Source organism: Lissotriton helveticus, chromosome 11, assembly GCF_964261635.1.
Source record: "Lissotriton helveticus chromosome 11, aLisHel1.1, whole genome shotgun sequence".
Lineage (NCBI taxonomy): Eukaryota > Metazoa > Chordata > Amphibia > Caudata > Salamandridae > Lissotriton > Lissotriton helveticus.
In genome coordinates, this window is record NC_136072.1 from 931,340,826 (window position 1) to 931,364,094 (window position 23,269).

General features: G+C 46.1%; 1 protein-coding gene across 2 annotated transcripts in view; it reads right to left on the reverse strand.

Annotated features, from left to right (window-relative positions):
• GAL3ST1 (galactose-3-O-sulfotransferase 1) overlaps positions 1-23,269 on the reverse strand; it is a 284,432-nt gene that overhangs the window by 144,887 nt on the left and 116,276 nt on the right. Inside the window, exon 1 of one of the 2 annotated variants that reach the window (XM_078667251.1) lies at positions 13,048-13,175. The exons of the other annotated variant lie outside the window; for it this stretch is intronic. The gene's annotated coding sequence lies outside the window, so the exon portion shown is untranslated. Of the gene's footprint in view, positions 1-13,047; positions 13,176-23,269 lie in introns of those variants that run through there. 2 annotated transcript variants of the gene reach the window in all.

Genomic DNA, 23,269 nt, shown 5'->3' on the forward strand with positions numbered 1-23,269 from the left:
TGGAGCCTCCCATTGGCGGGTGAGTTATATGAAATTGGAGAAGTGTAACGGGTGCGCACACCGCTTCCGTTAAAGCCCCTGAAGAGAAGCAGATGGAGCTTCGAAACGCGTCGGGCAGATCCATTACGGAGTGGCGTCTACGAGCGGATCCCCGTCCTCACCTACACATAAATAAAGCTGCTGCTCGCGTGCTACTCATAAGGTGGACAACCTTGGAGCGTGAATATATATCTATATATATATATATTTATATACTACTATTATAAAGAGAGAACTGTGTCCTTTGAGCCAGGTAAACTCGAAAAGTACACAACCGATCGCAACACCCAATACAGCGTTGGAAAGGGGGGGTCCTGTAGATGGACATAGGCTATAAAAAAAAAACGTTATTTAAAAAATAAACAATAAAAAAATAGTCCCTAAGAAGTAGCGCCGGCCGTGTGAGCAAACAACGTGGACGTGCGTGCTGACATCATCTAGCGCGGGGAGGAGCGGCGGACAGTAGCGGTGAAGTCGGGCTGAGATAGATGAAGCGCGGGGAGGAGCGGAACATGTGCGGCTGACTGAAGCAATGGGAGGAGGCGGAACGAGGAGCGGTGAAGTCGGGCTGAGGTAGGTGCGGAACGTGTGCGGCTGACTGAAGCAATGGGAGGAGGCGGAACGAGGAGTGGTGAAGTCGGGCTGAGGTAGGAAAAGCGCGGGAGCGCTGGGAGGAGGCTCAGTGAAGTGCTGGGAGGAGTGGCCCGTTAGCGCGGGGAGGAGCGGTGAACTGTGTGCGGATAATTGGGGGCCATGAAGGTGGCGGTTCGGCTGCTTGGGAGCCCTGAAGGTGGCGGTGGCGCTCCAGGGGACCCCCGGACAACGTCGGACAACGTCGGGACGGGCTGCGGCCCTGAAGCAGCCTTTTGCTCCCGGACAACGTCGGGACGGGCTGCAAGTATATATATATATATATATATATATATATATATATATATATATATATATATATATAATGAAGCAGTCCTGGTTCCGTTCAATGGTGGCGGAACCGAAAGGTCAGGACCTCGGAAGCCTCACGCCCAGCAAGCAACAATAGCCTCGGAATAATCAGCAATCCAGGAATGGATAACAGGGAAGACGATTTATTCAATATAGGTGACGCGTTTCACTCTACACGAGAGCTTGTTCACACAACACGTCAGGAACAAACAAAGCATATAAATAGTAATGATAGAAAAAGGACAATCTAACGTGACCAATAGTGCACGCCTTCTCTGAATAATAAACAAAATAAAAGGACTATTAAAGTAACCAGTGTTTAAAGCAATAAAATTAAAGCAAATGAACCATAGCTCCGTGTACAGAGGTTCCAAAATCACACATAAATGAATCAACTCTTGGAAACAAATGAAAAGAAAACTAATCAGCTCATGGCAAAGGTGCAGTGTATGTACAGCATGTGCCACTCCCATTCGGAATGTAAGTATTTGTCTGCAAATCATTCAAAACATATAATGACATAGTGCCATAAATAAACGCAGAAAGCAATACTATCGAGTGGATAACTGCAGATCATATAGATATATAACGACAAAGTGTCAATAAACATTGCAGAAAACATGACTATTTACAAGCTCAAACTGCCCTGAACCTAAATAAATAGAAATCAAGTGCCCAAGAAGATGAAAATAATCACAGAAAATTATCGTATAGAGCATTCCTAATTACACTACATACCAGCTGTCCATAGAAATAGAAAAGGGCAAGTAATAACTGGTGAAACCAAAATTGCCAAAATAATAAGAGAAAGCAAGAAGAATAGCAAAACTATATGAGAAAAAATAAAAATAAACAAAGAAAAAATATAAAATAGCCACAGCCGACAGTAATAGAAATGACAGTGAAAGAAATCATTCAATTCATGTAAACCGATGAACTGGTGTAACATAATTAATAAGCCAAGCAATAATTTGGAATTCAGTAAAGTATACACCAGACAAAAGTGTATATGAATATATACACATGAGAGCCAACAGGCGGCCAAATACGAAGTGAAAATCTAAATCATATGAAGGAAATTCATGAAAAACAAAATCATGGATCAACATATCATATCAACAGTTCATAAGAAATTGCTCAAATCTTCAGTGAGATTCAGTCCATTAGGAGCCTTAGTATCTAAGGCAAGAATCAAATGTGATTCTCTTTGCCGAAGAAGCTTCATTCGATCACCCCCCCGGCCGGGTTGGGGTACCGAGCACAGAACTGTGTATTCGAGATCCTTAAGTTTTTTGTCGTGTACTGCACGAAAGTGTCTAGCGACAGGATAACTATTGTCGCTGTTGACAATAGCACGAATGTGCTGCAAAATTCGTTGGTGCACCGGAAGTTTAGTGCTTCCGATGTACTCCAGATTACAGGTACACTTAAGTTTGTACACGACATATTCAGATCTACATGTTAGGTGTTCTCGAATAGGAATGGGTGTGGAACTGAAAGCAGTGACATAATGTGTGCTATTCTTAGCAAAAGTACAAGCTCGACAAGATGTGCATCTGAAAAAGCCAGTTTTGGTTGTCAGGCTTTTTTTGAGCGGACCTTCAGGCATGGGCCTGTCAAAGGCATCACGCATAATAGGCGCCCTTCTGAATGTGATGTTAGGGATGCTAGGAAGTAGTGGCCCAAGAATAACATCAGTTAGAATGATAGGCCATTCAGAAGCAATGATGCGCCTAATTTTGCGTTCTTGAGTGCTGTAGTTGGTAATCAGACGTACATTGCACTCTGCGGTAGAAGTGTTTTGAACCTTAGGTGTAAGTAGTGTTTTACGCTCAAATGTACATGCTTCATGGAGGGCTTTCTCCAGAATAGACTCTGAATAGCCTCTATCTATGAATCGCTGTTTAGATTCACTTAGACACTTATCGAGAGAGTCCTTGTCACTACATATTCTGCAAATACGTATGAACTCCCCATAGGGGATGCTGCGGATAGTATGGGCAGGATGGAAACTGCGAGCATGTAAAATTGAATTGCCCGCGGTGGCCTTTCTATGCAGACGGGTTTCAATTTTGTTATCCCTGATGAAGATGTTAACATCCAAAAATTCTGCTGCATCAGTGGTAACAGTGGAGGTAAATTTAGGGTTGAAAACATTAGCATTGATTTCAGTAACAAATGCTTCCGCCTCAGCTGATGATCCTTTCCAGATTATGCAGACATCATCTATAAAGCGCCAATAATGCGCAATATAGGATAGCCAGCGACGGTGTGTGGTCATGAGCTCGTGTTCCTCCCACCAGCCCACATGTAAACATGAGTAACTGGGGGAGAAACACGAGCCCATCGCCACTCCACGCAGCTGTTGATAAATCTGACCCTGAAATCTGAAAAAATTGGTGTTAAGACAGATATTTAACATTTCCATCAACATGGCATTATGATCCCTGAAACAGATGTCTCTTATGTTCAAATAGTACTTGCACGCCTGCATGCCGTGCTGATGATGTATCGACGTATAGAGCGACTCTATGTCCATAACCAAGAATAGTAGATTGTCACTCCATTCCACTTCCATGATTTTGTTCAAAAAATCAGTAGTGTCTTTCAAAAAGGATGGGAGACTGTGCATATGAGGCTGCAAGAAGAAGTCCACATATTTGGAAAGGTTCTCGTTCATGCTGCCAATAGCAGCTATGATGGGACGACCTGGAGTAGGCGTCACCTGTTTGTGCACTTTCGGTAGAAAGTACAGGACAGGTGTGATAGGATGATCATTGACCAAAAAATTACATTCATCTTTAGTGAGCAAACCTGTTCGCTTCCATAAATGAATTAACTTGCGTGTAGTTTCATGGCTTTTGTTCATAGAGAATTGAGTGGACAAGAGATAACATGAAGTGTCACTGAGATGTCTTTCTGCTTCAATGATGTAATCCTTGGTCGACCAAAGCACCGTGTTTCCACCTTTGTCCGCATTTTTGATTATAATATCCTTGTTTTTTTGGAGCTTACTCACAAGTTGATGGTACTGGTTGTCATTGTAGTTGGTCTGTTTCCTCTGGTTCCGAACTTCTCTATTGAGGGCTTTCAATTCAATAATCACCCTATCGCTAAACACATCCACCGCATCACGAGGCATGATCGGTAGGAAAGTAGATTTGGGGCGAAAAGGGGTGACAGCTGAACGACTCACAACAATGCTTTGGCTCACTGTAGGGGTAAATTGTGAGTCATTATCAAAAGCTAAATCTAACAAGTTCTGTAACCCCGCAACATCCTGAACTTGTAGAGTGGGTATTGTAGTATCAACATCTGTCATAGTCACTGCTTGATTCCTTTTGGAGTCGAGTTTAAAGTATTTAATGAGTTTGATCTTACGGATAAATTTATAGATGTCAATGCGTGTTTGATTATACGAAAACCTGTTGGGTGGACAGTATGAAAGTCCAAGAGAGAGTAGTTGTTGTTCAGCTTGGGTCAGAGGAAAATCAGTAAGATTAATGACAGTGTTTTCCAACATGCTGGTTATCTTCTCCAATTCCTTTTTGTTCTTCCGCGCAAGGTACTTGCGCTTGAAGATGCCCCTTCTTGCGTGCCTGCGCTGGCTGATTGATTGCCTGGTTTGGTTTGAGGTTGCCGGGAGCGCAGGGAATAACGCCGGTCCTCGCTGACAAAATTCAGCTCGTCGACCAGTGTGAAATTTTCACGACTGGCCGGTCCTTCTGTAGATCCCCCTGGTATGTTGTCGTCTTCGCTGCCTGAAGTAAGCGAGTTGAGGGAGAGATTATCACTATTGTCAGTAAGCACTATACTCGCAGAAGTTGAAGGTTGGATATTATGAGAAATACCGACATTTGCCACAGCTTTACGTTTCAAGTTGTCATATTTCCTGGAAAAGGTAAAAATCCTACCAGTAGCATAGTCATTTTTATCACGGGCAAATTTGGTAATTTTGCGCTCAATGATCGTGTCTTCCAACTTTTTTATACGTAAATCAATTTCTGCTTTGGCTTTGGTAATCCGATCAGTTTCTCCTGAAGCCTCCAACAGGCCGTTTACTCGATCAATTTCAAGTAGCAGCTTATTGCGATCTGATTCGGCATATTTGATAAGGATATGGAGCATCTTCATGGAACACTTAAGATTATTTTCGGCCCATTCTTGGAGCATCTGGGGATCTAGATTCTCATAGGTGGGGACAATAAGGACCCTTAAGCCGTGTGGTACTCTGTCAGCATCCCTATATTTCTCGAGGGATTTTTTCTCCCACCATTTGGAAATTTCACCACGAAGGAGTTTCTCAAGTGTTTTAAGTAGAGTTTTCACATCGTTATTAGCAACATCTGGCGCCTCATTAATAGGTTTGGAAGTGTTAACAGGGAGACTGTCAAATCGAGCCTCAGCTGTGGCTTCTCTGTTCCTGAGCGCGTCACTAGAAATCATAATCCTGTGTATAAATACACATACGTCTTACTTGGATAAAGTGCAAAACCAAGACCCTGTACAAGTTCATGAGGCCAAATGCGGGCAATAAATCAAAGGCAATCCCGCAACCCATATATGTGTATATATATATATATATATATATATATATATATATATATATATATATATATATATATATCCAAACAGCAAGATGCACCACAATTTGGAGGCCCACACGCATCCGTGTAAAGTTTCTTTATTTTCTCTGGCAGCACAGAAAACACCTTTATACACTCCAGCAAACATCGTCAACAGAGTTCCAACGCGTTTCGGGCGTCACCGCGCCCTTAATCATGGGAAATGGCACGTAAGGAGAGGCAGCATCACAGCTCTTTTAATGTTATTTCGAAGTCTTGCCCTTCGGCTTCTCCGCTATGCAGTATGGTACTTGTATTTCTTCCAATTAAATCTATGGTAGTTTCTGCTGCCGTTTTCTCCTCAATAAAAATTTAAAACCACAGTGGGTTGCTGGTGTGGTTACGGGCAATTGCTGTGCCAATCTCAGTCCAGGAAAACAGCACGTTGCTCCAAAGGTGCCATTTGAAGTAATGACACAGAACCCGCTCTTTCGCGACGGGGGCTCTCCACGACCCAGTGCGGGCCGCAATAAATCCAAACAGCAAGACGCACCACAATTTGGAGGCCCACAGGCATCCATGTAAAGTTTCTTTATTTTCTCAGTGGGCCTCCAAATTGTGGTGCGTCTTGCTGTATGGATATATATATATATATATATATATATATATATATATATATATATATATATATATATATATATATATACATATATATATATATATATGTGCCAAAGACAAACTCCACACGCCACCTCCAATCGTCCAGATCGGCGAAGCAAAGGCGAAACGGACCACAGAATCTGGCTTCAAAGAATTTTAATGTGCAGGTGAGTCAACAACAGCACGACGCGTTTCGGACCCGTGGGCCCTTGATCACATATAAAGTTGTTACTATTTTTTTCTTTTTTTAAATGCTTGTGAGAAACACCACGCCTACTTAGTGCATTGGATACAGCAGTCACCTGATCATAGACATAAAAAATAGATTATATTGGATTGTCATTTGATCGGCAAGAAATTCCTTTTCATAGTAGCAGAACAAAGTGGGTTCATGCAAGAAATTGATTAAGGAACTAAGAAATCGAACTAGATCACAGTGCAATATTTCATATGACAGCATGAATGCTGGATGAAGGGATACCAACATAACAGTGAACAAAGAATAGAGAAACTGTTAGTGATTCCGCTGTACAGGATGACGCAATCTTCCGGGATAAATCCCTATTGGTTTCCATTCTTCCTGTAATCTATACTACTAGTATAAAGAGAGAACTGAAACCTTTTGGCAAGGTAAACTCGGGAACCACAGCGCCAATCCACACACCCAATATAGATTGTTGGAATCCTCAGGGTGTGTAGATGGACATAGGCGACTTAAAATAAAAATAACACGTAAATTAAACAAATAAAATTTATAAACAAAGTAGTCCCCTAAAACTAGCGCCGGCCGCGACGTAGCGCTGACCTCGACCTACACCTGTGTGATGACGACAGGCGGGGAGGAGCAGTGACGAGCGGCGAGGAGTGGCGCGGCGGCTCCGAGCGGCGAGGAGGCTCAGGTAAGGCGAGGCGGGAGGCGGGAGGCGGTCCGGGCAATGTCGGGGCGGGCGAGGGCCCGGGAATGGCGGTGAAGTCCTGTGCGCGGCTGAGGTAAGGCAGAGGCGAGAGGCAGGCGGGCAGGAGGCGGGCGGGAGGCGGGCGGGAGGCAGGCGGGCAGACGGGGGGCGGTATATGCAATGTCGGGCCGGGCAGGCGGGGGGCGGTATAGGCAATGTCGGGGCGGGCGGGCTGGCGGGGGCCCGGTTGGAACTGCACAAAGCCCAAAATGCTGCCCCCAGCCCCCTTCTGCCCCGGGCAACGCCGGGGCGGGCTGCTAGTACATTATAAAACAATTTCTTACTAAAAGCTAGTAGCGTAGCTGGCATATAGAGCAAAAAAACTTTAGAGAGGTGTCAAAAGCAAAAAAACGTGATTTAAATAGGGCAAATAAAGGACCTGATAAAATAGCAGGTAACAACTTAGTAAATTTGTGCAAACATAGCTGTCTCATATTAGTGCAAAGATTATGATGGAGAAAGTGCCATGAGACTAATGCGAATGGGTTTATAAAACACTATGCATAAATATGTAATAACAATAAAAAGTTGGTAGTGGCCAAAAGTTCATTTCTAAAATCACATAAAATATTACAAATGTTAAAACATACCATCACATCAAGTGTCATAGGAAATAAGCACCTAGTAGAAAAAGTGAGCAATATGGCAGGTCTTAAATATAGAACAAATACATAATGAAATGAAACATATATAGAGGCAACAGGCAACCTGACTACCTCTATATCAAATACATATGTATTAAAAAGAAGAAACAATGTACCAATTAAGCAGACAACAAGAGAATAATATCAAGAATGATAGGCAACAGGGAACCTGACTACCTATAATTAAATATCTCTCGGCCTGCAAAACAGAGATGGAGCATGGATATCAGATGTAAATAGTGCAGCAGGTATAAGGGAGAAGGACACAGGGCTACACCAACTCTAGAGATAAGTGTACATATCTTCAGAATTGTTCAGCCCATTGGGCCATCTACTATATAACTGTAGGATCATAGTGGTCTCAAGCTGCCTAAGTAGTAATTCTCTGTTGCCCCCTCGGCGTAATTTAGGAATGGCACCCTAGATAGATAGATAGATAGATAGATAGATAGATGGACGGACGGACGGACGGACGGACGGACGGACGGACGGACGGACGGACGGACGGACGGACGGACGGACGGACGGACGGACAGACGGACAGACGGACGGACGGACGGACAGACAGACAGACAGACAGACAGACAGACAGACAGACAGACAGACAGACAGACAGACAGACAGACAGACAGACAGACAGACAGACAGACAGACAGACAGACAGACAGACATGGATATACATTGTGGTATTAATACTTGTTTTACTAGCTGAGGAACACAGTTCAGTATTGTCTAGATCCTTTGAGTCTCATTGTGATAAAATGTATAATTCTTATGATTTTGTTTTATTCCCTCTCTCTGGTCATGCGCCGTGCCTTGCATTTCTATATTTCCAGATTTTGCCTTATTCTTGTGTTTCTAATTTCCTATTTGCAACAGTACCTAATCCTGTCCAACATCCTTTTTTACACCAGAATATTTTTTTATTGGCATTCAGGTATATCTTAACAATAGATCACAATCATGTGTTAGCAAATGTATCAGCACCCAAGGCAACAGTGTACATAGTTTTACAATAGGATATCAGTAGATGGGGAGGGGCTGCCATTCATGCACAGGCAAACCTCCTGCCTCAGAGCAAATTTTATCCAACATCCTTCACGACAATTGCATTTCTGCACCCAAGGGGATGGGTGCAGGAGGCACATGATGGGTGCAGGGGGCACATGATGTGTCCCCCCGCAAGGGCATGGTCGTGCATGGACGGCCATTCCGGCTAAAAAGAAAAGATCTCCACTAAAGAGCCCTGTCGGTGGGCCCATGGGGCATTGCAATCCCGGCCCCATGAAGAGCTAATCCCGATGATGTGAGTAAATAGGATGTATGACGTTACAACGCATACTTTTACATCGCATGCCTTTACAACGCGGTTTTTACATCGCATACCATTACAACGCATAATGCTTTTAGGCGCTGGATAGTGATTTATTTAATTTACTATTCCAACTCCAGTCCCCGTGGATAGTAGGGAAGGTGTTGGATAGTATATTAAATACATTCCCTATCCTAGAGCGCCCCCCAGCGCTATGCGTTGTAATGGTTTGCGTTGTAAAAGTTGCGTCGTAATGGTAGTGCGTTGTAAAAGTTTCGTTGTAATGGATGTTTCCCGAGTAAATATCCACAGTTGGGGGCTTTGTACTTTTTAGCGCTCTTTATGCCTAAAAGTTAATATCTCTGGTTCTACTAATTGGATGTTTGACATTTTAGTCATGTTTTATTTATTAAACTAAGCTCTATTGTTCTAGTAAGATGTGGGACCTTTTTGTGTGGTGGTTGCACTGTTTTACTATTTGTAGTCTTGCACAAATACTTTAAGCCTGACTGCTCTGTGGCAAGCTACCAAGGGGTTGAGCTCTGGTTTATTTGGGGTTTGTTTGTGCCTTACCCTGAAAAGGAGTGTGGCAGCTGCTTGACCAGGGTTCACACCCAGTCAACCAACAACCCAATTTCTCACAACGTAATTTTTTTTTTTAATTATTTTATTTTAATTTCACAACAGAGAAGTGAGAATTATAACAACTTTGTGGAAATTTGTCCCAATCATCATCTGTTTTCTACAAGCTGGTATCCAATTAAGTGGTCAAAGCCTGTATAACTCAGTCCGTACCGTCAGACCAAGAGGAAAACATTAATTGATACTCATTTTACTTAGTCTTTCCTGCATGCAACAGGCTGCAAGGTATGTCGCAGAAGACTTAAACTCAATGACATAACCTCTCTAGATTACATTCAGCACCAATTGATCTTTCATATAAATCTTCCAGACATCCCGTAAATGCGAAATATGACCTCAGATGGAAGACAGGGATAGTCAGGACCTCAAAACACCTGCTCACGTGCACACAATGCCCTGGAGTATTTCAGTTCCTCTGTGTCCTGATTGAATGGATCGTATCCTTCCACTGCAGTCTTGAGCGGACTCTTTTTTCTTATGCAATGAGCCCTCCATAGGAATGTAAATATTTCCTCTCTCCGCCTTTTGTTCTTCGGTCCTTCCCAACTCATTCACCCTCTTTCCCCCGCTCACCGGCTTGCTCCCTGTTTTAAATGCATTTAAAAACAATTGTATTACAAGGGCCAGTTTTAATTGTATTTTTCTGTTCTTAATGGCCATCCACCATCGTAGAATGGTAAATTTAAAACAGCCATGAGGCAGCATAATGCAGTTGTGCACGTATCACAACACACAAGAGCACGTGTCTGAATGCATTTGTGGGCATCAGCAGCCACCTTAGAATAGGTTTTCTTCACCAGAAAGCCCACTACAAGATTTTCGGCCATGCGTCCACATGCCCTTGCCAAAAAGCATCGGCAAACAAAATAGCTCAGCCTTTTCGAACTAAGACTATTGGCTTTGCCTATACTTGTGTTTTTTTTCTTTTCTTTTACTCAATTCAGTTGCCTGTGCCAGTCCTATTTTAGCTCACGGTGCTCCTTAGGCTGTTGTGGCAGGCAAACAGCTCACTTCCACCTTGACCCGCCCCGTTCCCAACTCTATGATAAGTTGACAGATGGTGGGGTGGCAAGCTCATTGCAGTGTAGATCCTGGCAGCACTGGGTTTACGTACATACCTGTATGCCTGATGCTGCATCACCACCCCCTTTTGTACCGCTTTGTTCGCCATAAGTTGGCAGGGTATGCTCAGACGTGAGTCCCTTGCTCACTTTGCCACTGGATTCAAGCAAGCCTGGCTGAAGGCGGTTGGAATGCCAGAAACCGGTCCTAGGAAGCTTGTTTCCGGTCCAGAAGACATGGCTTGGCAGTTCGGGCTGGACTGTTCCCATGATACACAGGGTCAGACTGATTTGCATATGGCCATGTCTGAGCTGGGGTGTTAGAGTGGGCTAAAGAACGGTGATGGATCAAACCCAGATCTGTTGACTGGGTGTGAGTGTTTGGTTGGTTCAGATGCTCCGTCCATCACCACCCCCTTTTGTACCGCTTTGTTCGCCATAAGTTGGCAGGGTATGCTCAGACGTGAGTCCCTTGCTCACTTTGCCACTGGATTCAAGCAAGCCTGGCTGAAGACGGCTGGAATGCCAGAAACCGGTCCTAGGAAGCTTGTTTCTGGTCCAGGGAAGGCATGGCTTGGCAGTGCGGGCTGGACTGTTCCCATGAGGCACAGGGTCAGACTGATTTGCATATGGCCATGTCTGAACTGGGGTGGCAGAGTGGGCTAAAGAACGGTGATGGATCAAACCCAGATCTGTTGACTGGGTGTGAGTGTTTGATTGGTTCAGATGCTCCGTCCATCACCACCCCCTTTTGTACCGCTTTGTTCGCCATAGGTTGGCAGGGTATGCTCAGACGTGAGTCCCTTGCTCACTTTGCCACTGGATTCAAGCAAGCCTGGCTGAAGACAGCTGGAATGCCAGAAACCGGTCATAGAAAGCTTGTTTTCGGTCCAGGGAAGGCATGGCTTGGCAGTTCGGGCTGGACTGTTCTCATGATGCACAGGGTCAGACTGATTTGCATATAGCCATGTCTGAACTGGAGTGGCAGAGTGGGCTAAAGAACGGCGATGGATCAAACCCAGATCTGTTGACTGGGTGTGAGTGTTTGATTGGTTCAGATGCTCCATCCATCACCACCCCCTTTTGTACAGCATGTCATTAAGGCATAGCAGATCCAATGGACCAGGACTTGAACTTTGCCAGCCGTAATTAATCTGTCTCATGGCTGGTGCAAGTGCCTTCATGCGCCTTCACCATCAATCAGATAGTTGCCCCTGCTTGTTCCTCGTGGGGGCCTGTATTTTTTTCTAGGATACTAACAGTGAATAACAGTTTTCAATTTAGTATTAGTATAATAGAAAACAGTGGTACAAAGAGGGCGAAGCCCCGATGCCCATAAGGGCAAGCTGCCAGAGCCCTTCCTAAAAGAAATCGGGTTCCCTCGTTTTGCTCTCTTGAATTAGGGGCAAGTATTACACCAGATCACTTTCTAAGATCACCAGCCAGCACTCGGTATGCTTTTCATTTCCCAAGGCCTGCAATTTCACGTGTATTTTTTTAGGATTGGCTGCTACCTGTCTCTTCTTTCACTAGACACGATTTGCAGTATGTTTTTACTGTTCTCACCAGGATTAACTTCAGAAATCTGATTTTTCCGACGCACAATTTTGTGCACAATCTAGAAAACAGTTCACTTGGCGTTTGTAAATTCTGTTTCAGTACAAACTGTACTGAATTGTCAACAGAAAAGACTCATTACATCCCTCGAAAACAAGAAATAAAAGTCAGATTGTCAACCTTAAACCTATCAAATATACATTTTTATATTCACTCTCCGTCTACTTTAATGCATCCGTGTGGCACTCACGCATACCATCCTTCCATTCATCCATACCTCCCCGTATTCTTGCACTCACGCACTCTGGCATACATGGATCCATCCACCGGTGAGTATGCAGGCATGGATGAAAGCTGCTTTTGTTATTGTGTCTGTGTACATGGGTACTTACACGCTTCTTTAAGTGTCTCGGTTCCCTGTAATTTTTTGCTCAATGTATATAGGTAGCTGCATGCCTATTGTTGGCATGTGTACATATTGTTGGCATATGTCCATCTGTAGTTGTGTGTGTGTTTCTCTATCTGGATCTGTTCAAGTTGCGCCTCTTCACTGCACCATACAAAAGAAAAGCCTATTGGGGTTCTGAACTCCTGTTGTTATGCGGTTTAAGCTTCAAAGAGCCACACACTGTCCAACGCTATCAAAAAGATGGTTATTTGGTGACTTACAGAAGTCGCCTTCCCCGGCTCCGGTGAATCCGCTGAACGTTCGCCTTCTCGTCAAAAAGCACATTCATGCGGCATCCGTGACATAAGGGCTGCTGTCGGCGTGGCCGTGTCAATAGTGCAGACGGCTCCTGTCAGTGCACCCTGCCAACGGCCTCCTGGGCACGTGCAGGGCAGAGCAATGTCATAAAAAACAGCAATTCAGCATTGACCAGACATGAATCCGCGCCACCAGCTCAACTCATGCCAGCTCTTGGAATGAGACGACATTTCAAATTATTTGGCACCTCTGAGGTCAGTGTTAGAACGTTCAACCCAGGGGACAGTGAACCCAGGGGACAGTGAAGGGGACAGTGACCCTGGGTCAGTGAACGCGGGGCCAGTCCGCCCCGGGATCGTGAACCAGAGATACTGACCAGATGGGCGGGACTTCAGTTTGTCCCATCAGATAGCTCTTTCTCGGCCATTTCTATTTTTCATGTTTACTTTGCTCTTGCTGGCTGTCAGAACCCAGTTCCAAGGACCACGGGGCCAGCAGGAGTTACTGGCCCAACCGAGTGGTTGTGGACGTTTGCTCCACCCTATTATGGATCCCGCTCTATTGGGTCAAGCGTCTCCTTCTGCACTTGACTCTCAATTGGCAATGTAGCTCGAGCAGTAAAGGCTCCCTAGGAGGGAAGTGTAGATACAGATCAGTGGACACAACTCATAACTCAACGTGCACGTAGTGCACACAATACATCAATGTCTAGGCAAATACTTATTTTACATAAAAGAAGTTTTCGATTCTAATTCTACACATGCAAAAAAAACGACATTCACTATATAATAACACAGTCCCCCTTGAGGTAGGCTCCCTAGTAGTTGTCAGGCCACCCTCTGGACTACTAAGTTCCCATGTAACTGGTGGGTTGTTAGTGGGTTGGTAGGTCCCACTCACATGGGCAACATCCAGGGAATGTAAACTACTGGGCATTATACACAGGGCTTCCCCATCATGGACTCGGTCAATGAGATGTAATTACATAAAGTCAAGCAGGGTTGCAAAAACAAAAGGCAGTATATCCCCTGGGGCCTGGTAGACCCAGTTCTTTGCTTGCCCACTCCAGCGGTACGAACCCTGGCAGCAGTACTGTGCAGTTCTGGACCAGATCGGTAAAGCTGAGCTGCACGCATATAGACACGGAGCTCCTGGCGACGGCCCAATCGATGCGACACAGTTTCTCAGCACACAGCGGGGTTGACAACTTCTACAACGCTGCACACAGGCAATGGCCAGATTGATGTGGCACCATCCTTCATGCATTGCACCCCCTTCTGGCATATTGGGTCAGCAAAGTTCACAATGCGGAACACAGACAATGGCCCGATCGATGCAGCACTGTCCTTTGTGCACGGCAGCCCCACCTGCATACAGGGTCACAGAAGTTCACAACATGGCACACAGGCAATGGCCCAATCGGTTCAGCACAGCTTCTCACACCTTGCTCAGGATCCCCACGCGTCTAGGTTCATCTCTTGATCATTGTCTCTCCACCACGCTCCTCTCCCTCGTGGGCACACACTGGTCTTTGTGAGCAGACAGGTACTGGCGCACCAGACTCTAGTGCCTTGAGACCCTCACGGGTAAGTAGTAGCACTTTATAAGAAACATGATCGATTGATTGACTCCAGGGCAGGTGATCTTGGTTTACCTGGGTGATGTCCACTCATTAAGCAGGGAGACTATCAGACTAAGGCCCCTAGTCCTGGTCACAGGCAAACGTCTTGCAGAGCTTTCCCTCCTTATGCAGCCTGGCTGACTTCTCAGCAGATGACAAAGTATGGGGTCTCTGTATGGTGTACTTACAGACCTTTTCCAGGCACAAGATGTGATTTTCCGCTTCTTTGATATGGACATCTCTCCCCTTCATCCTTCCTACTGAAAGATGTCTGTCAAGGTGGGAAGGACTCCAAAGCTGATTAACCCACAACAAGATTCATGGGAGTGACCAGAGTTCACACCTAGATGTCAGCCACAGTGATGTGTGCATCAAAAAGTAATCCCAGGCCCTCAGTCCTTCCCATTATGATTCCCTTATCAGCCTCATCTCCCTCTTCCTGAGAGGTGTCCAGGCCCCTTCTTTGTGATCTGTCACTGAATCAAAGAGCCCTTTCAAATGCACAGGGAGAAACTGGCTCCCCCTCACCCTGCACCTGTCTCACTAAGCAAACAGGAACGCAGCAATATACAATTCTGTCTGGGGACATTTCTGTACTCCTCATGTTTTCACCAGGCAATCATGGGCTTCCCAAAATGGAACCTGGGGCCCTCCTTACAATGTATCAGTGTGAGGAAAAGTCAGCCCATAACGCACCGGATGCCCAGGCTGCTGGCGCAAGGCGCCTCTTAGTTCCCATCGTAAATAATTACCAAATAAAGAGACGGGCACTGGAAGCAGGAAAACAAGAACAGAGTTTTATTTCTCATGAGGAGAGCCTGTCATTTCGGACACTCTCATAGTGTCTTCAGGAGGTGCTCTAACAAGTTTCTCTGAGGCTTCGTCTTTTATACACAGGTTTATGGCACACAGACATTCTTCATTACAATCAAGACATTGTGAAGTATGAAGATATTCCAACACGTGGCTACAGTAGGGGCCCTGATCCTCCATACAATAGGAGGGGGCTGTCACGCAGCTGAGTGTTCTGCTGATTCCTTTGGAATGTGTGTGCCTGATCGAATCTCAGGGGGTGGGGCGGTCATGATCAATAGTAGCCCCCTTTGAAGAGGGGCGAGTGCATACAGTAGTGGGCAATGAACTGTATCCTCAGGCTGAGGGATGACCAGCGGTCCGTGCAGACAATCAGACTCAGAGGAAGGGGTCATAAAAGGAGGGGTATTCATGGAAGAAAAGGAGGTGTTGGTCAGGCGCGGGGTGTGATTCCCAGAGACAGAGTCATGCGGGAGGGGAGGGTTCACGACTTGTGCATGTGAGAGCGGGGGCGGTCAGGGTGCATGGGGGATGCTTGCAGGGTCAGGGAAGGGGCTGATGATCGATCGCAAACAGAGAGACCATGGTACCTAAAATGGCTGTTGTATATATGTGTGCATGGGTCTATGCTGGATAGGCGGGATAACACAGTCAGTGTTTTGCAATATCCATTCTGCTTACGACAAGAGGTACAGCGAACACAAATGAACGCCGCTTATGTACACATACATTGCTAATTTCAACAGTCGCCGCTTTTTTACATAAGCAAGTTCAATTCTATATAGTCGATACGATAGGCAGAATGCAATACATGTTAATTTACATTTGTTGGGTTCTTCATACAAGTCTAGAGATCGATATTATACTTTAGTCGGGGTTAATCAAGAAAAACGTTCAGACAAATTATAGAATCATGTTCTGACTTTCTTTCCGCTGACATCAAAATACAGTAGAAAGAGCTCTGATACCTTCGGGTCTTGTCAGTGCTATAAGAGACCTTTGGAAAACTAAATGCATGAGTGATCGATGAAACATTTTAGAAAGCAATACAAAATGGCTGAGGGAGGAGTTCAAGTTGATACAAGCAATTTGGTCAAGGGGGTGAGTAGAAAGTTCAGGAAGGGGGGTTTTCGTCACAATGTCTTTTTTTTTTTTTTTTTTTTTTTAACAGAGTCCGTCTTCTTTTGTTGGCGCTGTTGAGCACCGGCGGTGGAGCTATAGATCCAGCTCGGATTCATCCTTACACGTTGCAGGGTGCGATCAGTCCTCTGCTGTTAGATCACAGTCCCGTTTCTTAACTGATTTTCTTAGGGGTGCCTCATGCTGGGCACCTACGTGTCTTTCTTTTTACGTGGCAAAACCTCATTCTATAGTCAAAAGTTATGCGAAAAGTGTGATGTTGTCGAATAATCAAGGGAAGAGAGGGCGGAGTGGGATCATATCTTTGAGCACATCAAGGGACCAAAAGGAGCAAAGGATGACGAGCAGGCAGGCCCATCAGTCGGGCTCAAAAAGGGACGGGGACTTCAGGCACGAGTGGGTCAGCAAATCGAGGGCTTCAAGGCAGCCCTTTATTCCTTCATCTGCCGAGTTTGAGAGTGGTGCCTCGTCCCGCGTCTCGTTGCTCGGTGGCTCCACCTTCGGTCGCGGTCACACGTGCTTCATGATCTGTGGCCAGGCTGTGCGTCACGTCCAGCTCCTCTCCTCCGGTGATTGTATCTTTGAATGGGTAAAAAAATAAGTTTTAGAAAAACTGGCAGGAGAAGACATTTATACATCTCAATTCCGTCCCCAATCCTACGTAGGTGGGTGATAAGTTCCTCGGTCACAGTCAGAAGTAATCACTTATGGAGTATGTAGGAGGGCATTACCATTGAATTCATAAAACCTGTTTGGCGTTCATTCGTGACGTATGTGGAGAGAAATTGGACCTTTATACACAGTGTATTATATCAAACTCAAAATCTAGTCCTTATGTAGAGACTCGCCCTTCCCTTTAACCCAAGTATCGATAATCTTACATTTCCCTTCGGGGTCGGCTAACTCTTGTAAGCAGGGGCGTTATCGTCATGAAGAAGGGGGAGGGGGCAGATGTTAAACATGCTTTTCTTTGGGGAGCGACCGTTAATCAAGGTCAACAATTACGCTTCGAGGGTAGCTGACATGAAGCTGGGGTTAATCGGGGGAAACGGGGGCGCTTTGGACAGGGAGCTGGGGTCAATCGGGAGAAGCGGGGGCGCTTTGGACATCCGCACTTAAGTGCAGAGGGGTGAAGTGATCGGTGCATTGGGAATTGCATTTCTAGCGACCTGGAAAACAGAAGGCCATTGACGTTATAGTCCCCCTATAAAAGGCCAGATTAGGGGACATCCGTCGTCTTACCTGTCCTTTCCTTCATTACCAACTCGGGTTCTATCGTTTTTGCAGAAAGGAGAGGTAGTAATATGGCAAGTCACAATCGTTTTTAGTTCCTGTCAATTTTGCCGAACACCTTTGTGTTCGAGGAGACCCAATTACGTTTTGTGCCGGGGGGCACAACGTCACCATACAAAGAAAGAGGGAACAGGGGCTTTTGGAGAGAGAGAGAGAGAGAGAGGAAGAGAGAGTGAGAGTGAGAGAGAGAGAGAGAGAGAGAGAGAGAGAGAGAGAGAGAGAGAGAGACCGCACTCTAAATGGTCCATTCGGTACACGTATGACATGGAGAGAGAAAGAGAGAGAGAGAGAGAGAGAGAGAGAGACGTGTACAATAATGGGTCATTCAGTGCGCGCCCAACACAGAACAACAGGGGTTAAGTAATACGGAAACACAGGCAGAGGGATGACGTAGCTCCATACATTACGTACACACATACTCAGGTGAGGGAGACAGTACATGTAATATATACAAAAATCCAAGACAAGACATATAACCGTTATTGGCCATAATGATCTCTTCCTGTATGCTGCACATCCTTAGCATCCTACGCTCTTTTTACCCTTTTCTTTCCTTTTATTGTCGGCTGCCTTTACTGGTCTTTGTGGTTGTACACACTTACGCCTTTGGCAACCAGTCAAGAACTAACCTGGTCGGGCTAATGTGTTTCCAGGCTGAGGCAACAGTGGGTGTCAGTTGGGGGAACAATAGGGCAGCTTTGAGTTTCCGGTCCATGAGGGTGCGGAAAGGACGTAGTAATTTCCAAACACTGACAAGATTCCTAGTCCTCCAAGCGGAGGGTACTAGAGTAAACCTCACCTCAGAATATTCTTTAAACCTTTCCCTATTTAGTTAAGTGTAGAGTGCTTAATCATGAGTGCACATTATTTTTGGTTGTATTATTCGGGGTGCGTAGGCACCACAATCGGACGCCTTTTTCCCGTCTCTTCGTCCGTTAGATCACCATTTTCCTTTTCGTATTTTTAATCGATGTTCCAAAGTGACCTGCAGAAAGAGGGAAAAAGAAGGGGGGGCGGGGGCAGCATTTAAAAACATATTAGCGCGTATAAACCCGAAAAGGCTTTTACTTACTACATACTCGGTCTATCTCCACGGAACGCAGTTCTTGCCAACTCGGCATTTGAGCCCAGATGGACCTTTTAGTGTGGGAGAGATGATTATCGGAAGCCGGTGGATAGCATAGGCCACCCAAGTGTGGTATTACAGACCGTATGTAGGGAGGCCAGGTGGCACTCTTTCGGGGCGACTTAGGGGCATTTTAGCACAATTTTCCTGATACAGGTAGCATATAAAGTATAGACTGAATTCCAGGGTCTTTTAGCGGTTGCTTTAGGCTGTACAAAAATGTGCAAAGTACATACAACAAAAACCTGGACCATTCATATTTGCAATATTTCTGCGTACTATACTTTTTTAACCCTTAACTAATCGAGCTGAGCCATTTCACCTGTAATTCAGTTATATCGGAAACAGTGGTCAGTTATTCGAGACTTACCAATTCACACGTGACAACTACGTACGTTTTTCTTCAAAAATCTTTAATAAAAAATGTTGGTGCATAAATACGGGCCTACAACCCTGTGGGCCGGCCAAAACTGTACATGTGGGGGTATTTATCAGTGCAGAACCTAATGGAGTCGGTGGTCATTGGAGTGCGATAAGTGCAATAAAATCATATCGAAACTTCAGTGTGGGCGAGTATCATAAGTGTTGAAATTTGAAACCTTCAATAATCATGATGCGCCAAACTTAACAACAATTCATTGTCCGACTGTTCAATCGGTACCCATCTCATGTCAATTCATTGTCCTTCATTGTCCGAACACATAATCAGTACCCATCCCATATCAATTCATCGTCCGAACTGACAGTATACATCCTATAACAATCCATTGTCCGAACATATAATCAGTACCCATCCTATATCAATCCATATGTTTAAAAACTACATACATATCCCATGACACCAAGGCTGAGCAATCGGGGTACAACAAGGAGTTGAAAGTTTCATTTGTACCGGCGCCATTTTGGGTGCATCCAGGCAGATCCAGGCATAGTCTAAATCTCCACTAACTCGTGGTTGGCCCAGAGCCTCTTTCGGCAGTCCAAAGGTTCCGTTAAAGGGCAAAAGAAAGGATCGGTGGTCTGAACCATCAGTCAAAGGGGGAGGGAGGCAACAATTTTCCTACCGGGTCATACTGGGTTTTCACCGGAACTGATCCGAACTGTAGTCTGCAGGATTCTAGTCATTCAAGTTGAGGCTGGCGTCAGCATCGGAGCGCCGACGTCCCGCGGCTACATTTTCATCGTTCCGCGGGCAATCATGGCAGTCATTCCCCATCGGGGGTATCTGCGGGGGTCGGGGACTCCCGCGGCTCCTATAGAATCTTCAAGGTCGAGGAGAACTTTCATGATGGTGGAGTCAACAAGCAACCGGGCCATTCCTTCATGCTGGGCCCGCTCTTGCAAGGTCGACCGCCATTTTGAGAGTTCGGCAGCTACCGGCAATCGCGGGGTCAAATGAGCAGACGGGCTCCAACCTGTCGGGCGAGGCGTCGCAGCATCGCCACAGTGGACGAACCCTTTGCCGGGTGCGAGGAGCGTTGGGGGTGCAGCTGGGGAGCCTTCACCTGGGGAGGTGGGAGAGGCTCGTTCGCGCCGCCTCTCCCTCCCGGTGCACCCCACGGCGTCTTGCTTGACATTTGTTATGGCCGGACCAGGCGATGAGGACGAGGGGGGGGTCGGAGGCATGTGCAAGACATCCCCCCCCCAGTGTTGTCGCAGCCATTATTGAAGAAGTGGGGACGCCTGGCACGTTTCGGGCCGGGCCCACAGCCGAGGGCGGCCGGACGCTTCTTCGCCCTGGCCCCAGGAACGGGTCTCTTGGTTCATCCTGGGGACAGACCTTGGCACGTGGTGCCGTCTTCAGGCTATTCGCGTAGTGGCCTCTCCACCCCCAGGCCTCTTATGGAAGCCGGTCCAGACTGTCTGAGAGAGGGGGGGGTCGGGGGCATGGGCATTCCCCCCTACAACTCTCCAGTGTTGTCGCAGCCGCCACCGCGGCCGGATCCCGTCGGCCCCGGCCTCTCCTCAGGCCCACCTCATGCGATGACCTCCGGCCGACGGCTGGCAGTAGGACCCGCCCTACATGTGTTGAAGATCTCGTCTTCCGGCTGGGCGTAGCAGCAAACCTGTTGCACTTTGGGAGTTTCCAGAATGGGGGCGGATGTCTGCTGACTTGTATCTTTCCCAGGTTGCCGTTATTGGGGCGTGGCAGGCGGTGGGACAGACATGTTTGGAGCAGTGAGGGGCGATGAAGCCTCGTTGCCTCGTGGCCGTCGCAATGTCAAGCCTGGCTTCTCTTATCATTTTCATGTTTCTTATTACGGGCTTATTTCTAACGTTTCTTGTTTCTAGGACAATCATATGTTTTATCATTAAGTATTGTTATCGTTTCTTTATTCGTTATTTAATAAAAATTTCATCAGTGGCCTACTGATTTCGTTTTCCTATTCCTTTCTTTCTAGTTTGTTTCGTGCTAAAGTTTCTGTTAACAGGATACAGTGATCACTTTGTTATTATTGCATATGTCCTTTTCACTAGGGGTGCTCTCTGGTCGGGCCAGATGACCTACCTCTAGTAAATGGTCCGGGTGGAACTGGTTTATCAATCAGTGGGGAGTAGATAGGCATGACAGATTACAACGGGGGACAAAGGTCCGCATTACCTACCCTTCACTACTTGCAAAGACTAGACAGAGTATTTCTTTTCTATGTTATTTGCAAACAGAGAATACCTCCAAAAAGAACAAATTCCAAACAGTCAATGTTCGGACAACCAATCAAATCAATGAGGAACGAAATAGGCACGACGGGTTACAATGGGGGCAAAAGCCTGCGTTATCTACCCTTCACTATCTGCAAAGGGAGAGAGAATATTCCTATTCTTCCCCGTTTGTAGGCAGAGAAGATCCTTAAGAGAGCCAACTTCGAACAATTCAATGCTCGATCAAACAATCAATCAGTGGGGAGAAAAATAGGTATGACGGATTACAATGGGGGACAAAAGTCCGCATTACCTATCCTTCACTATTTGCAAAGAGAGAGAGACGTTCCTATCTGTCGCTGTTTGCAAACAGAGAATGTCTCCAAGAGAACCAATACTTCAAGTAGCACCCAAGGCTAAATGAACCAATCAATGAACAATACCAGTATCTAAATACCGTTTCCAATATCAACAATCAATCAATCAATCAATCAGATGGATAAAGCCATCCTACCAATCAGACGTAAAGACGTCCTACTTAACCTTACCCGGACCGGACCGCGTGGACAGTTCTTCGCCTTCCTTTTTCCAGCGCCCGATCGTTCTCTTTCTCCATGTTTTTACCGCAGCATTCCTGTGGGATTCCAGTCAGGACAATAGGTCACTTGAGAGAGATCCGTTCGGAATCGGTGAAGTTCATTCAATCGGCAGCCGGACGAGGGCCCTCTCAAGGCAGGTATACTCCAATCGTTTAGATGTTCACCCCATCGTCTGGACCTCTCTCACCGGACCTTATGTCGCTGATGGGCCCCGCGTTGGGACGCCAATTGAGGAAAAGTCAGCCCATAACGCACCGGATGCCCAGGCTGCTGGCGCAAGGCGCCTCTTAGTTCCCATCGTAAATAATTACCAAATAAAGAGACGGGCACTGGAAGCAGGAAAACAAGAACAGAGTTTTATTTCTCATGAGGAGAGCCTGTCATTTAGGACACTCTCATAGTGTCTTCAGGAGGTGCTCTAACAAGTTTCTCTGAGGCTTCGTCTTTTATACACAGGTTTATGGCACACAGACATTCTTCATTACAATCAAGACATTGTGAAGTATGAAGATATTCCAACACGTGGCTACAGTAGGGGCCCTGATCCTCCATACAATAGGAGGGGGCTGTCACGCAGCTGAGTGTTCTGCTGATTCCTTTGGAATGTGTGCGCCTGATCGAATCTCAGGGGGTGGGGCGGTCATGATCAATAGTAGCCCCCTTTGTGCATACAGTAGTGGGCAATGAACTGTATCCTCAGGCTGAGGGATGACCAGCGGTCCGTGCAGACAATCAGGCTCAGAGGAAGGGGTCATAAAAGGAGGGGTATTCATGGAAGAAAAGGAGGTGTTGGTCAGGCGCGGGGTGTGATTCCCAGAGACAGAGTCATGCGGGAGGGGAGGGTTCACGACTTGTGCATGTGAGAGCAGGGGCGGTCAGGGTGCATGGGGGATGCTTGCAGGGTCAGGGATGGGGCTGATGATCGATCGCAAACAGAGAGACCATGGTACCTA